Source organism: Melospiza melodia, chromosome 13, assembly GCF_035770615.1.
Source record: "Melospiza melodia melodia isolate bMelMel2 chromosome 13, bMelMel2.pri, whole genome shotgun sequence".
Taxonomy (NCBI): domain Eukaryota; kingdom Metazoa; phylum Chordata; class Aves; order Passeriformes; family Passerellidae; genus Melospiza; species Melospiza melodia.
This window is the reverse complement of record NC_086206.1, coordinates 22,470,403-22,485,499: the sequence shown is the minus strand read 5'-3', so window position 1 is coordinate 22,485,499 and position 15,097 is coordinate 22,470,403. Positions and strand designations below refer to the sequence as shown.

The window sequence follows — 15,097 nt, the reverse complement described above, 5'->3', positions numbered from 1 at the left end:
CCTGGCCTTTTCAATGTGTTGGTGTTTTGTGACAGGAGCTGTTCTGCTGTCTGCAGCTGAGCACCCTGTGAGGAACTCAGGCAAACTAAATAATGAGCTTCTAGGAAATCAATTAATTAATAATAGATAGGATGCAGGAGCAGGGCTTAAAGGGGTTTGCTGAGTTAGCACAATGAAAAATATGACTGTGTGTAGAAATCTGGAGGTGTAGAACTTTTTCTCCACCTTTTCAGTAGTTTGAACATGCCAACATGAGACGCCTGAGGCCCAGTGCCCTCTGCCAAAGCCCGTCACAGACAGGTACTGTTTGCCCTGCAGAACACAAAGACTGTGCACCATCTCCTCCCCGTCCTTACTGGCACTTCAAGGCTGCACAAAAGCACAGCCCATGCACAACTCTTCCCAAGACCAATTTTTAAGCCCATTTGTTCCTAAATAGCGCTAAACTGTACACGATCCCTGAAAAAAAAGCTGTCCAAGACCATACAAGTAGGATTTTAAAAATTATTTCAGGAGGAAGCATGATCTCGTTTCTAAGATCCTTGGCCAAAAAGAGTATAAAATTAATGGTATTAAGTTCCTAAAAATACTCTTGAGGATCTGGGAGTTGGAACAAGGGCTTGGATTCTATTCCTAGCTCTGCCACAGACTCACTGTCTGCAATGAAGGACCAGCTCAGATGGGACATGGGATATGCTGCAAGTGCCCAGAAATGCACTTCAGAGCTCACTCCCCTCACCTTTTGCCTGATTTCCCATTTTGTGCAATGGGTACAAAAGTGACTCTGATGGAGCAGAGCACATGACAGGGGATGTTGGTGTAATTCCTCCTAGTTTGTTTCCAGAGCACCGTGAAACCATGTCCTCTCATGGTGCCTCAATGATCAAGCTCACCTGCCCTTTTCTTTCTCCCTTCTCTATTTCTCTGGAATCAACTCTTAAAATTCAGAACACCAGCAAGTACAAACAATTGTGATTAAAAAATAAACTACCTGCTAGAAAAGTGCTTTTTCCCTCCCAGCAAGCACACTTCCTTGCACTGTCCTCCTGGTCAGTGGCAGTTTGTCTACTGTAAGGGTGCTCAAGTCCAGTTCCCTGCAAAATTCAGCATTAAGTCTGTCTCTTTACTGCCCTGAACAGGAGAGACAGGCATCCTTAAAATGCAACACTTGTTTTTACCCCTGGAAAATCATGAAATATTCACCTTTTAATATGTTATGTTATATCTAGGAAAATTGTTTCATTATGTAAAAATGATTTTATGGGTCTTTCTCAACCTGTTTTACTGTTACTCTGTTAACTAAGGTACCTATTTTTGCATGGAATCCCATAAAAAAAATGGATTAAAATAATTGTGAAAGTTTCTAAAATCTGAACAAGTTATTGTGGCAGGATGCCCAATGACAAAACAACAGCCCATCAGCAAAGCCTGAGCTGAACTCACTGGTGGCTTCTCTAATTACAAAAAAGGGACATCCCAATAGTACTTTGACAGAATCTCAAATCCCTTTAATTCCCTGTGTGTCTTAGCTATGAAACCACTTTTGGCACAGTAATTTAAACTGCTAGATAGAAGATTCAAAATAGCACATTTCAGTGATAAATAGTAAAGTTTTTGCCCCGGAGTTGCTTTTACACCAGCATGAGGCACTGAGATGGGACAGAATCCTGAGACTGAGTCCTGTATGGATCCCAGACCCTGCCAGGTTCTGCCATCAATGAAAGTATTCCAAGAGAAATGAAAACCCAGGCAGTGAAAACCTCTGCTCACCCCACTAAAGGGAGGAAAAGAGACCAACATTTCCATGGGTGATTCTGTCTGATGAAATCAAGTATTTAAATGACTTCTATTTACACGGGATTTTGAGAAATAATGCTAATTTGCAGAATTGGCATCTGGGGTATGAGTATATATACCCTGGGAGAGCACTTAGGGAGCCTTTGTGAAGCTAAGTAATAAACGCTTTGTCTTCACCACACTATTTATGGGTTGCTTGGGGGCATCCTGCTCTCCTCCTGCCCCTACCTGGGCATAAAATTATTGCCCAACTAGGTTTTAATCAGAGCAACAGTAAATCTGAATGACCACACATGCACAGCCATTCCTGCTCCCTGATCTCCAGCATTAATTATAAAGCGAGACTGTTTACACAGTACATACCACTTTCCTGACTTCTTTCTTGTTTATGTCTAAACCTTTATGGACATAAAACTTTGGAATTTGCTTTTGGAATAAAACTGCAATTTAAGTGGCAATAACTGTGTTGGAAAACAACTCAGCTCTGGCTCCCCCAGTGCCGCGGTCACGGCAGGTTTGCACTGGAACCTCCCCAACGCAGCCTGTTGGTTCAGGTCATCTCCTTGCTGTCCCAGAAACTGCAGCTGGAGACTGCTCCCAGCAAACACTCTAGCTTTCCCTGCCCAGTCCCTTCCTGCACTTCTGCCCACGTCTGGCTGCCCTGTGTGTGTCCCTGCACACCCCGCTCTGGGGTTTGTGCTCCTCGCCCTGTGCCAGCCTGGGCTCAGGTCCTCAGCCCTCCCCTCCCAGGGTTCTGACCTGGCGGCCTCTTTGCTCCTCCACACAGAGCCCTGTCCCATGCACTAAGACAGCCCCCATGTCAGATTTCCCCTGAAAGGGAAATTTTTCTTGTACAGTAAGTCCTTACAAACAAACAAGACGTCCATCAGATGCCATACACAAGTGAGGGTACCAGTAGGAAAGTTACTGATGCTCCACAAGCACTAAATTATTCCTCGTCACACTGGCCTGGCTGCTCATTTTGTCAGGCTGTCACACGATAAATTAATATGTTGGCTGTTTGGGGCTGAGAACTCTTCTATTTGTTCAGTAAAACAGATACTGCACACCCCGGGCACCGTATAAAAATAATAAATTACCATAGCGCACAGGCAAGGTATTACTTGTCTCTCTCCTTGCCTTTACTTTATCCCCTCCATCCTCTGCCTTTCCTCTGATCAATTCATCTCCCATTTACTTTCTATTTCTGTCTGTAGGTTTCACTCTAATACACGCTGCTCCGATATTCCAACCATGCCACCTGCTCCACAAGTACAACTACAGAGGCTCCACGGATGTGGAGAAGAGGAAATCAACAAAAGTTCAAGGGGAGGAGAAGAAAGAATGTCTATACTGCATACTGCAAGAATATTAAGAAAAAGGAATCAAGTCTCTACCTGGTGCTGTCTCTTACGCTGACTTGGACGCCTCCTGATTCCTTGCCAGACTCCCTTTATTCTTCACATCCAACTCAGAAATGTGGAGACTTGGTAGCCAGAGGAATTGAACAGCCTTCTCTATGTAGGCAGGTTGGGAAGTCTTTGACCCAATCTCCCTTGTAGGTTAAAATGTCCTTTAATTCTGGTGGGCTATGCTGAGATGGGAATGAATAAACTCTCTCTTCATTTTAGCGTCCAGCTCGTGGAAGCTGCACAGGCTGGATGTTAAGTCTGTCCAAATTCCTTTCCTCTTTGGCAAGGTTATCCTACCTACAAAAATAAGAATTAAAATTAAGGTTTTGTTTGGCCTCTTACAAGTTCAGATCCTGCCCCACATTTTCCAGGACATAGTTCCAACCCAAGTTTTAGCACACGGGCTCCCCAAGAGCACCCGCAAAGTCACAGGAAGTCATCAAGTTATTGCAATACTAAGTGCATTATGTTTCCAAAGCATCACATAATCTTAACTAATAAAAAACTCAACAGAATTTACTGTTTGTTCTTTAAAAAAAAATAAATAAGCAAAGAAGCAAAATTTAAATATTTATTGAAAAGCTAAATATTGTAGCCTTGTGCAGTTATTGGCAGGAGATGCTGTGCAAACAGAGTGCCGGCAGGCTGCTGCCTCCCACATCCCTGGGCGCTGGCCCGGGCCCCGCACACACCGCACACACCGCACACACCGCACACCGCGCCCTGCTCGCCCCGCACCGGGCCCCGCACATCCCGCACCCCCCGCACCGGGCCCCGCACGCTCCCCGGGAAAGCGGCGCCGTTCTGCTCTGGCCCATCTGCGGCTCCGGGCCGTGTCGGGCCCACCCCGCCTGCCCTGTCCTCCCACGGGGGCTGCGAGCCGGAGCCCGCTCGCGGGGCAGGGCGGACACCGGCAGGTGCAGGTACCGGTGCCGGGGCAGGTCCGGGGGTGCTGGGGCAGCCCGGCCCGGCCCGGCCCGGCCCGGCCCGGCCCGGCGGAGCTCCAGGTGAGCCGGGCTGGCCCAGGGCAATGTTTGCTGCCTCTGGCATCTGATTCCCACCCCTCCTATCCCACGTGGCCGTGCATTAGTGATGGGCGCTGCTGGCAGATGGCAAAGTTCGAGCCGGGCTAATTAAACATACCGAGCTAATAACCTTCCATTTTGGGACTGGTATAATTCATAATTTAATGTATTGCTGCTGAGACATTAACCTTTCAATGACTGGCACAGTGCCCACAGCAGCGCGAGTGCTGACCATCTTTCAGGAAAATGAGTATTATTGTTAAAACAGGTATAAATCATTCATGGCTTCAGCTTTTGTGTCAAGCTGCACATGAAAATAAGTAGTAGGCTGGGTAATTTATTTACCTTTTGGTGGTTATTCTTATGATTTCATGATCATATTCTCTGATTCATAAACACTGGCCAATTGCCATTCTGTTCTCGTTTTACCATTTCAATATTGCAGTGGTTATTCCGATTTCCATCTTTTAACAAGTTCAAGACTGGCGCAGAGTTGCTTGATCCAGGCACAAACATAATCTCATTTCAAGGAGGAAAAACTTTTTTTAAACTAATTCCACAGTATTCAATGCAATAATTAAAGCTACCAACTTGTTACAATTTAGCACTTTGCTCAAAGAAGTGTTTCTTTGGAAACTGGTGCATAAACACACAGATTAAAAACTTTTCAAAATTCTCCTTCAGAGGCAGCTGGAAGGAAGCTCACAGGTTACTAAAGAGTTTAGTAAAGATCATGTCCTATCTCTTCCAATCAAATGGTGAACGAAAATGGCCAATGCTCAGTCAAAAGGGCAAACTATCTCTGTCTTTGAAGGCACATTAAAGATGAGTCTAAAAAAATCCTAAGTGGAGGCTGAAGAACTAATCCATTTGCAAAATTGCTATTTTTGAAGAAAGAAATTAACTAAGGAATCACCAAGAAGCTGTTTGTGAACGTCTGTCACACTTTGTGCCTAGGATAATGCCAAGCCCAGGACATTTTGGAGGCATAAGAGAACAAGGAGCAATATCAGCATTGCTGATTTTAGGCTTCTCCTCAGGACTTCATACGGTCACTCTCAGGACTGTATGAGCATCGCCAGAAGATAAAGCATTTGAACCTGTTCATGGGGACAATACTCAGAGATAGCCCTTTGGAACAGGAATTATTTGAGAGGTTGAGGTTGCTCTGGGTACCTTCTCATACTGGAAACATACAATGTTAGACCCAAGAACGTATCTTTTTTCTATTGATAATGATGCAGGAGAGAACCCCTCACTCCTACAAGTGATCACCTGCCTCTCTTAACCGGTATCTGTGTCACCTGTGCCCAGGTGTACCTGTACCCTCCCTTTGGGTTCTGAGACATGTCATGGAACCAGATGCACCTGGATCAAAGCCTGGCAGCTCCTTTTGCCATGGACACTACAGTGTCCCTGCATTTCACTCCCTCTGCTGGCTCCAGTTATACATCAAACTAAGGTTTTGAGACCTGAAATTTCTTTAAGGCTGGGACATCTAAAATTCACCAGGATCTCCAGGCTCTGCTGTCCTTACAGGCAGCTGGCAGGGATGCAGCCCTTGCTCCTCCCAGGCACAGCACCCTGGGCTTGGCACAGGACCAGCACTGCCAGCACTCCCCGTGGTCAGCCTGGGTGGGGAGTGTGTCCATTCCACACTGGATGCTCCCCTGAACGAAGGCAGGGCCTCTTTCAGCTCACGGGGCTGTATTATTACCTGCTGGGTGAAGAGCCCTGTGTGGCTGCAGGTGACTGCTGTCCCTGCCCCGTGTGTGGCTGCAGGTGGCTGCTGTCCCTGCCCTGTGCCTGCTGCTGCCTGCTGTGCCGAGGGAGCCCAGGGAACCAGAGCCTGGCCTTCCGACATCTGGCAGCTCAGCAAGAAAGATCAGAGTAAGGCTTTTGAGGAACACCCTCCAAGGCTGAAGGAGCAGGGGTATCCCAGCTGTGGGTGCGTGCTGCTGCTGGCACAGCTCCTTGGCAAGCCAAGGGCCCCCCAGCCCTGGTGGAGCACGGGCCCTCCGGGCCAAGCTCCCGACCCAGCCGTGCTACGCAGATGGGCTCTTGTGCAATTCTCTGCTTTCCAGTAGCCACGTGATTCTCTATGGCAAGAATTACTCAATGTGCAGTTCCTGTCTGAAGTGGCCTATCCAAAGTATTCAAAACAAGTTCTGAGCAAACCCGCATCTCGAGGGCTGCTGTTGCCTTTAGGCAGATATTGTTGTTATTTCACAAGTGGGAAAACTGAGGTAATTTTTTTTTCTTTAAAGGGGGCAGATGCTGCACATGTGCAGGCACTGAACACCCTTGGTGCTTGTCTAAAGCTGAGAGGAAGCATTAAAAGACCTAAATGGGATAGAGGGGCTGCAAATTTGGGCATGAATCCCCTGGAACCATTATGCTTTTTGCCAAACACACATTTACTTTCTGTAGAAATGGACCTTGTACCTCATTGTTCAAATACTTGTCTGCAGTTATTCTGTATTTCAGGTTTTTGGTATTTCAGGTTTTTGGTATTTCCTCCTTGTTCTCATGCCAGGTGGCAAACCCCAAACTGGAGCAGAAGTCACTTCCTACTCTGTGGTTATAAGAGAGTTAAAGTTCAGATGTCTAATTGCTCTCTCGAGGCCTTATTACTTGTTGATTAGGGTCTTTTGGGAACTGCATCAAACCTATAATAATAAACACTCATTTGACTGGAAGTTTGTAGCTGCTGTGGCAGCCCTGCAGCCCTTCTGTAATGGCACACGTACAACCCAGCCAGGAAAGGCCTCTCTAACTTCTTCAGAGGCTTTCCAGGCTGGACAGGTCTGAGCCATGGACTTTACCTGCCAGACTGGAGCTGGGGCTGCCCCTGTGCCCTCTCCCAGCCCTCAGAGCAGTGCTGTGGGTGCTGTCTGGGCAGGAGCTGGTGGGGAGCACATCTGTGCAGGGACAGCTGCTGGGGCTCCTTCAGAACAGTGACTGGTTCCCTAAATGCTGCTACATTTGGGGCCAGCAGCACGTAAGGAGAAGTAGGACTGCCAGCACACTGCTGGTGGCCAGTCAGTGTTCACAGTCCATTGTCTCCTGCTCTGTAATGGCATCTGACCAGAACAGGGATCCTCAAGGTGCCATCCTGAAACCCAGGAGCTCTCTGCTTCAGGAAGAGCCTCTGCTGTGTGAGGGTGCTGCTGGAGGCCACGTTTGCTGTATGAGCTGGCACAATAAGCCTCCCTCCTCCCACAGGCACCCCTGGCCTGACCAGCCCCATGGAATCTCTGGGCTGATGCCCAGTGCCAGCCAGGCCAGGGATGCTGCATCCTGCTGGAACACACGGGGCACACGGGGACACAGCCCCCAGATCCCAGCTGGGACAGAAGAGGGTCCTCCTGTGAGGAGCAGTGGTGGGACAGTTGCAGATGCTCTGTGTCTCATCAGTGCACATGTTCCTAATTGCAAAACCTCTGAGTTCTCCTAACTCGAGCAGTCTAAGGTGTCATTCCCAGACTAGGTGCTTTGGAAGTGCTTGTATGGCATCGTTTTTACAGGCTGGATGTCCAAAGGGATGGGGATGGGATGGGATGGGATGGGGTGGGGTGGGATGGGATGGGATGGGATGGGATGGATGGGATGGGATGGGATGGGATGGGATGGGATGGGATGGGATGGGATGGGATGGGATGGGATGGGATGGGATGCGAGGGGATGGGGTGGGATGGGATGGGATGGGATGGGATGGGTGGGATGGGATGGGATGGGATGGGATGGGGTGGGATGGGGTGGGGTGGGGTGGGATGGGATGGGATGGGATGGGATGGGATGGGATGGGATGGGACGGGATGGGATGGGATGGGATGGGATGGGATGGGATGGGGTGGGATGGGATGCGAGGGGATGGGGTGGGATGGGATGGGATGGGATGGGATGGGTGGGATGGGATGGGATGGGATGGGATGGGATGGGTGGGATGGGATGGGATGGGATGGGATGGGATGGGGTGGGGTGGGGTGGGATGGGATGGGATGGGATGGGATGGGATGGGATGGGATGGGATGGGATGGGATGGGGTGGGATGGGGTGGGATGGGATGGGATGGGATGGGATGGGATGGGATGGGATGGGATGGGATGGGATGGGATGGGATGGGATGCGAGGGGATGGGGTGGGATGGGATGGGATGGGAGCACAGTGTGGTCATGGATTGTCCCAGGCAGGAGGGAAGTTGCTGCAAGTGTGCTCTTGGCGAGTCTCAGAGAAGGGCAAGGGGTCTCCTTGACTCCCCCCAGAATGAATGGGCCTGCAGTAAAAGCAGGTGCTCAGCTGCAGCTGCTCCTCAGACAGGCAGTACCTGTTGGAAGGGTGGATCGATGGGCCCAGGCAGCCATGCATGAGCTGCTCCACAGTGGCTCTATTGATCAGAGCTAACGTGCCGATAGCAACGCCGAGCGCCTGACAGGCCGAGGAGAGGCGAGGAGGAAACAGCCTTCGCTGGTGGCAGACGCACACAAGAAAGCCGATAAAAAGTCAATTCCACTTAACTGAATGGCTGCTAACTAAATATTTTTGGGGCCAGAGCCTTCCCAGATGCAGCTGGAATGTCTCTGCTCCAGAACTGAGACATCAAGTGCGCGTGGCATCGACGGCTGAGATAAGAGACGCTGTGAGGGCCGGCGGAGCAGGAGAACCTGAGGAGCCAGCCCCGCCTGCCCTGCACAGCCACGCACCGCAGGGGGACACAGGCATCCAGAACTGCTTTCCCCAGGTCCAATACTAGCATTGTGGACAGTGTTTCAGGCCAACTTTTAGTGGACTGGATCAGTGCTTAAGGCACCGAATATAAAGTAATTCTCCAGCAGTTTGATTAATAGTGTCATAGTCATAGCTTCAGTTCAGGTTCAACCTTTTTAACGTTTTATTATTTTACAGCGTAATAAATCAGGGCAGCAGGAAAAGACAGATGCAGGAATGTCCCCGTCTCCCGTCTGCTGGTGCAGACAATGGGTCACAGGATAACGGCTCACAGGCTGAGGCAGCTGATAGAAAATCTCCTGGAGAGGAGCCTGTAACAGAGCCAGCAGGGCTCTGAGGAAGGAAGAGGCAGCTGGAAGCCAGTCAGCATGTCCTGACCAAGGAAGGAGCTCCCAGGGGCTCCCAGGGGTCTCACTGGGATGAGATGTGCCCTTGCTGACTGCAAGAGGAAAGGCAGCGGTGCCACAGCACCAACTGGCCCTGGGCACAGTGGGATGCAGCCCTGCAGCCCTGCAGCCCTTTCTCACAGAGCAAACCAGCCCCTTCCTGCCCTCCAGCACCAGCAGTGACCAAATCAAGCTGACCACACTGGTCCTTACTGGGCCTGCTGGAGCAGGGATGGACACAGCTCAAGGGCTGCAGCTGAGGGAAAGGAAGGCTGAGCCCTGCAGGGCCAGCACAGGCTGCAGAGAGGAGAAAGCAGAGGCTTTGCAGCTCACTTGGTGGACAGCAATATAGATCATAGAGCGGAAAGAAAGAAGGGAGATGTTTTTGTGAGATCAAAAGAATAAGAGAAGTACATGTAGAGGTTCATCTCTGATGGAGCTGATGGAGACTGTGGGAACATGAACCTAAAACACACAGAGGAAGGGCCGGAGCCGGTGAGCAAACTTGACTTGTTAGGAAGGAGGGATGGAGGAAGAACAAGGGATCTGAAGGGATAAAAAAGACAAATCAAATACGAAGAAAACTCCTAAGGTGTACTTTTTATGGACTCAAATGTGTGTGTAGCAGCAAAAAGAAGTGGCTGTGGCAATCAAAGGAAGCAATGACAGAGCCTTGTAAAAGAGGTTTTGTCATTAGAATGGAGAGTGGAGAATGATCCGATCATTCAGAAATTGTGAAGGGTAAGGGCAAAACTGGGTCACAGTAAGAAAACTTAATGGAAAAGTAACAAAAATCTAATAAATGTACTTTGCTTCTCATATCACCATGTTTGTTTTGTTCAGTGCAAATCTCAGGACAGCACACAGAGATGCAAATAAATTCATGTGTAACATGGTGACAACAAGTGAGACTAATGCTTGAAATTTCTGCCCTGTATTTATAGGCTGCTGCTTATATTGCAGAGCAAAGCAAGCTGTATATTGAACAAACATTGCACTGTTTTCCATCTTCCTTTAACAGGAGTTAATTTTATTTTTAAATTTTAATTAGTTTCATGCAGGGGCCTGGCAGTCCCAAGGCAGAGGCACCACAACTTGGGTTATTTGTCACCACAACTGTGGGACTGCGAAAAGAGGTACAAGTCCCAGGCCAGGGAGCGGATGATAAAATACTGTCAGCAGCTGGCCTGGGCACTCAGTTACTTGTGTTTGCATGGGCTGATGTTCAGGGTTTGTAGAACAAGGTCCTCAGGGCTGTCAGGGCCTGCCTGACACTGACACCCAGGTTTGTTGCCCAGTAGGTGTCTGCAGGCTGGACCACCCAGGGCATCGACACGGACAGACACACGGACACCCACAAATCCCACAGCTGTTATCTACAGGCTTTTAAAGAGAATGCTTTGAAACCGTGTATCTGCTTCTAGACTAATTGAAATAAAGGTTAACTGTGAGATTGAAGCCACTTTCTGACAGTGAACCTTCAACTACACAGCCAAGGCATTGGCACAGCTAGAAATCTCCCTCAGCCCAGGTGTCCCACTGCTGGACAGCCAGTGGGTTAAAGGAAGAAATCAGTTCAATATTCCAATATATTTTCTGCTAAATTCTGTGCAATTCCAAGCTAGACTGAAATCCAGCCTGTTTCACTCTGCTTTCCTACCAGGCTACCTCCCTGCATTCTGTTATGCTGGAATGTTTTAAAGCTGACATGGCACAGGAAAAAAATCTATTAGACTTCCAGTACAAAAGAGAAGAGATTTCGAAGAAATACTGCACAAAAAAAGGGCAGATTAAAAAAATTGAGGCAGCAGTGAACAACAACTATGTGCCACAAAAAGATAAACACAAAAAGCTCTGCTCTCTTATAAGACACCCACAGTCTCCATCTGTCATCCCAACCCTTCCTCTCCCAACTGTTCTTAAATTAAATGAATGCTTCTAATGGGCAATTTTCTCATGAAAGCATATGAGAATTCATCCAAAGACAAATTAAAACAATGCTGTGGAATCAAGCAATTCACCTCTCTCACAGGCTGCCTGGCTTCAGTGGTTGCATTTACAATAGAAAAAAACAACAATAAAACACCCAAATAAAGAAAAACTGGCAAAAGAACAAACCTGGCACTGACCATAGCCAATGCAAGCACAGGTTGCTCTCTGCAATCGTTCTCACAGCCCTACAGCTGAGACTAAAGGTTATTTTCCTCTGTATAAGAGGCTACTGTACACATCAGATTTACTGGTTCTGTCCTTTATGGGTCCTGCAGTCCAAATACTGGGATCAGCAGTGTTAAACAATATATTATGTTTTTCTTCATGTAAATACACCTAGCTTGGCTACTGTGTCTGAAGTGGCTTTAAAATGTTATTTTCCTACCCATCACATACCATTTGAGTTCCTTTTAGCATCCTACACAGCATCCCATCCATGCTGGAGATGAATAACATGTTCAGATTTTCCATTCTCACTTTGGTTTCTGGTCACCTGAATTTTGAGGTTACTGCTTAGTAACAGAATTCTTCTGTATTTGGGTTGAATGCATTTAATTTCTGTCACTTGAAGCCTCAATGGACATATTAGCAAAATTGCAATGAAATGTTTCTATTAAACTCAGGTCTGAAGGAGAACACTTGAAAAGGAACCAGATGTTAAATTCAGACCCCATCAGCTGCCAGTGCCTCCTTCGTAAGAGGTCTTGGCTGCCTCTGTATTTCGCTGTGTGCTCTTCACCCCAGGCAGTCTGATACCAAATGGTTTTGGTATTTTAGTTTTCTTAGCTAAGAGTCCCACTAAATTTAGATCTAGCAGCAGAAAGGAACTCGGAGGAGACGAGCCACGCCTGGGGCCCCGGCAAAGTTCCCAGAGCCAGAAGAGGCTGAGGCTGGAAGCACCTGGGATGGGGGATGTGTGTTTGGGCACTGCTCCTCCAGGGCTGATGGTGTCCATGACTGTGGTGCCCATGGCTGATGGTGCCCATGACTGTGGTGCCCATGGCTGTGGTGCCCATGGCTGTGGTGCCCATGGCTGTGGTACCCATGACTGTGGTGCCCAGGGCTGATGGTGCCCATGGCTGTGGTGCCCATGGCTGATGGTGCCCAGGGCTGATGGTGTCCATGACTGTGGTGCCCATGACTGTGGTGCCCAGGGCTGATGGTGCCCATGGCTGTGGTGCCCATGGCTGATGGTGCCCAGGGCTGATGGTGCCCATGGCTGTGGTGCCCATGGCTGATGGTGCCCAGGGCTGATGGTGTCCATGACTGTGGTGCCCATGGCTGATGGTGCCCATGGCTGTGGTGTCCATGACTGTGGTGCCCATGGCTGTGGTGCCCATGGCTGTGGTGCCCATGGCTGCGGTGCCCAGGGCTGATGGTGCCCATGACTGTGGTGCCCATGGCTGTGGTGCCCATGGCTGTGGTGCCCATGACTGTGGTGCCCAGGGCTGATGGTGCCCATGGCTGTGGTGCCCATGGCTGTGGTGCCCATGGCTGTGGTACCCATGACTGTGGTGCCCAGGGCTGTGGTGCCCAGGGCTGTGGTGCCCAGGGCTGTGGTGTCAGCAGGTCCTGGGCCAGGGCTGTGCTCAGGAGTGCCCATGCTGCCACCACAGGGATGCTGCAATGCTGCCTGGACAAACCAAGGGTCCCATCATCAGCCCCCTCTGGTCTGGTCCATGCTGCTGCTGCTGCAGGGGCTTCGTTCCTCTCTCTGGGTCCCGGCACCACATCACAGTGCACTCATTGCCAGTCCCCTTGGATTTCCTTCTCTCTCTGCTTTAATCTTTTGTGCTCCCTCCCTGCTCTCTCGCCGTCTTTGCATGATTCCTGCCCTCACCCTCTTCATTACCAAAGGCACTGGGACTGCTGGAGCTCGCAGCAGAAGGTAACTGACCCTTCCCCAGACCCCCCGCTCTCCGTGACTCCTGCATGTGCTCTTTCACAGTTCCTCTTGCTCAAGTCCCTCACTGTTGTACTTAACCACCGTGAGTGACAGAAATCCAATGCTGACCACTTCATTATGTGCCGACCTTGTCCCCTGGCCTCCTGCCCCTCCATCTCTCTTGGGCAGTTTGCCCTGTGTCGTGAGTCCTTGTTAAAGGTCAGGACCCCAAACCATCAGCACCGGTCGTGTTGTTTTACTGTATCACCAGAGAAATCAGGGCTGTCGGATCTCATTAGAGCCCCATTTGCGGGGGAGCGCCGCTCCTGGCGCGGGATGAGCCGCTGCCTTTGAAACACAGCCTTCCCCAGATTGACCAGCGGCACACTGGGATTACATTCCAGCACTCGATCTCTCATAATCGCTCCCACACTTATTGGCAGGGCTACTGCAGGCCCTGCATGAGAAAGGAAATCCTCTTAAACAAATACTCCCTGCAGGAGTAAGACTCTGCTTCCCGATGAAGGGGCACAGGCTGTGGGCATGGGGAGGGCAGGGCAGGGCAGGTGGGCACAGGGAAAGCAGGGCAGGTGGGCACAGGGAGGGCACGGCAGGGCAGGACAGGTGGGCACAGGGAAAGCAGGGCAGGTGGGCACAGGGAGGGCAGGGCAGGTGGCACAGGGAGGGCAGGTGGCACAGGGAAGGCAGATGAGCACAGGGAGGGCAGGGCAGGGCAGGTGGGCACAGGCAGGGCAGGGCACAGGGAGGGCAGGGTAGGTGGCCATAGAGCCCCGAGTGCTGCCTGGCTCTGCAGGGCTGCAGAGCAGGGCAGGGCAGGGCAGGCAGGGCAGGGCAGGGCAGGGCAGAGCAGGGCAGGGCAGGGCAGGGCAGGGCAGGGCAGGGCAGAGCAGGGCAGGGCAGGGCAGAGCAGGGCAGGGCAGGGCAGGGCAGGGCAGGGCAGGGCAGGGCAGGGCAGAGCAGGGCAGGGCAGAGCAGAGCAGAGCAGGGCAGGGCAGGGCAGGGCAGGGCAGGGCAGGGCAGGGCAGGGCAGGGCAGAGCAGGGCAGGGCAGGGCAGGGCAGGGCAGGGCAGGGCAGAGCAGGGCAGGGCAGGGCAGGGCAGGGCAGGGCAGGGCAGGGCAGGGCAGAGCAGAGCAGAGCAGGGCAGGGCAGGGCAGGGCAGGGCAGAGCAGGGCAGGGCAGGGCAGGGCAGGGCAGGGCAGGGCAGGGCAGGGCAGGCAGAGCAGGGCAGGGCAGGGCAGGGCAGGGCAGGGCAGGGCAGGGCAGGGCAGGCAGAGCAGGGCAGGGCAGGGCAGAGCAGAGCAGAGCAGGGCAGGGCAGGGCAGGGCAGGGCAGGGCAGGGCAGGGCAGGGCAGAGCAGAGCAGAGCAGGGCAGGGCAGGGCAGGCAGGGCAGGGCAGGGCAGGGCAGGGCAGGGCAGGGCAGGGCAGGGCAGGGCAGGGCAGGCAGAGCAGGGCAGGGCAGGGCAGGGCAGGGCAGGCAGAGCAGGGCAGGGCAGGGCAGGCAGGGCAGGGCAGAACAGGGCAGGGCAGGCAGGGCAGGGCAGGCAGAGCAGGGCAGGGCAGGGCAGGCAGGGCAGGGCAGGGCAGGGCAGGGCAGAACAGGGCAGGGCAGGGCAGGGCAGGGCAGGCAGAGCAGGGCAGGGCAGGGCAGGCAGGGCAGGGCAGGGCAGGGCAGGGCAGGGCAGGGCAGGCAGAGCAGGGCAGGGCAGGGCAGGGCAGGGCAGGGCAGGGCAGGGCAGGGCAGGGCAGGGCAGGGCAGGGCAGAGCAGGGCAGAGCAGGGCAGGGCAGGCAGAGCAGGGCAGGGCAGGGCAGAGCAGGGCAGGGCAGGGCAGGGCAGGGCAGGGCAGGGCA

At 51.8% G+C, this 15,097-nt stretch overlaps 1 long non-coding RNA gene across 1 annotated transcript in view; it reads right to left on the bottom strand.

Annotated features, from left to right (window-relative positions):
• The window catches only part of LOC134424089 (uncharacterized), a 68,091-nt gene that overhangs the window by 11,633 nt on the left and 41,361 nt on the right, over nt 1-15,097 (bottom strand). Inside the window, exon 2 of the long non-coding RNA XR_010029333.1 lies at nt 3,195-3,506. This is a non-coding gene — a long non-coding RNA (uncharacterized LOC134424089). The remainder of the gene's footprint in view (nt 1-3,194; nt 3,507-15,097) is intronic.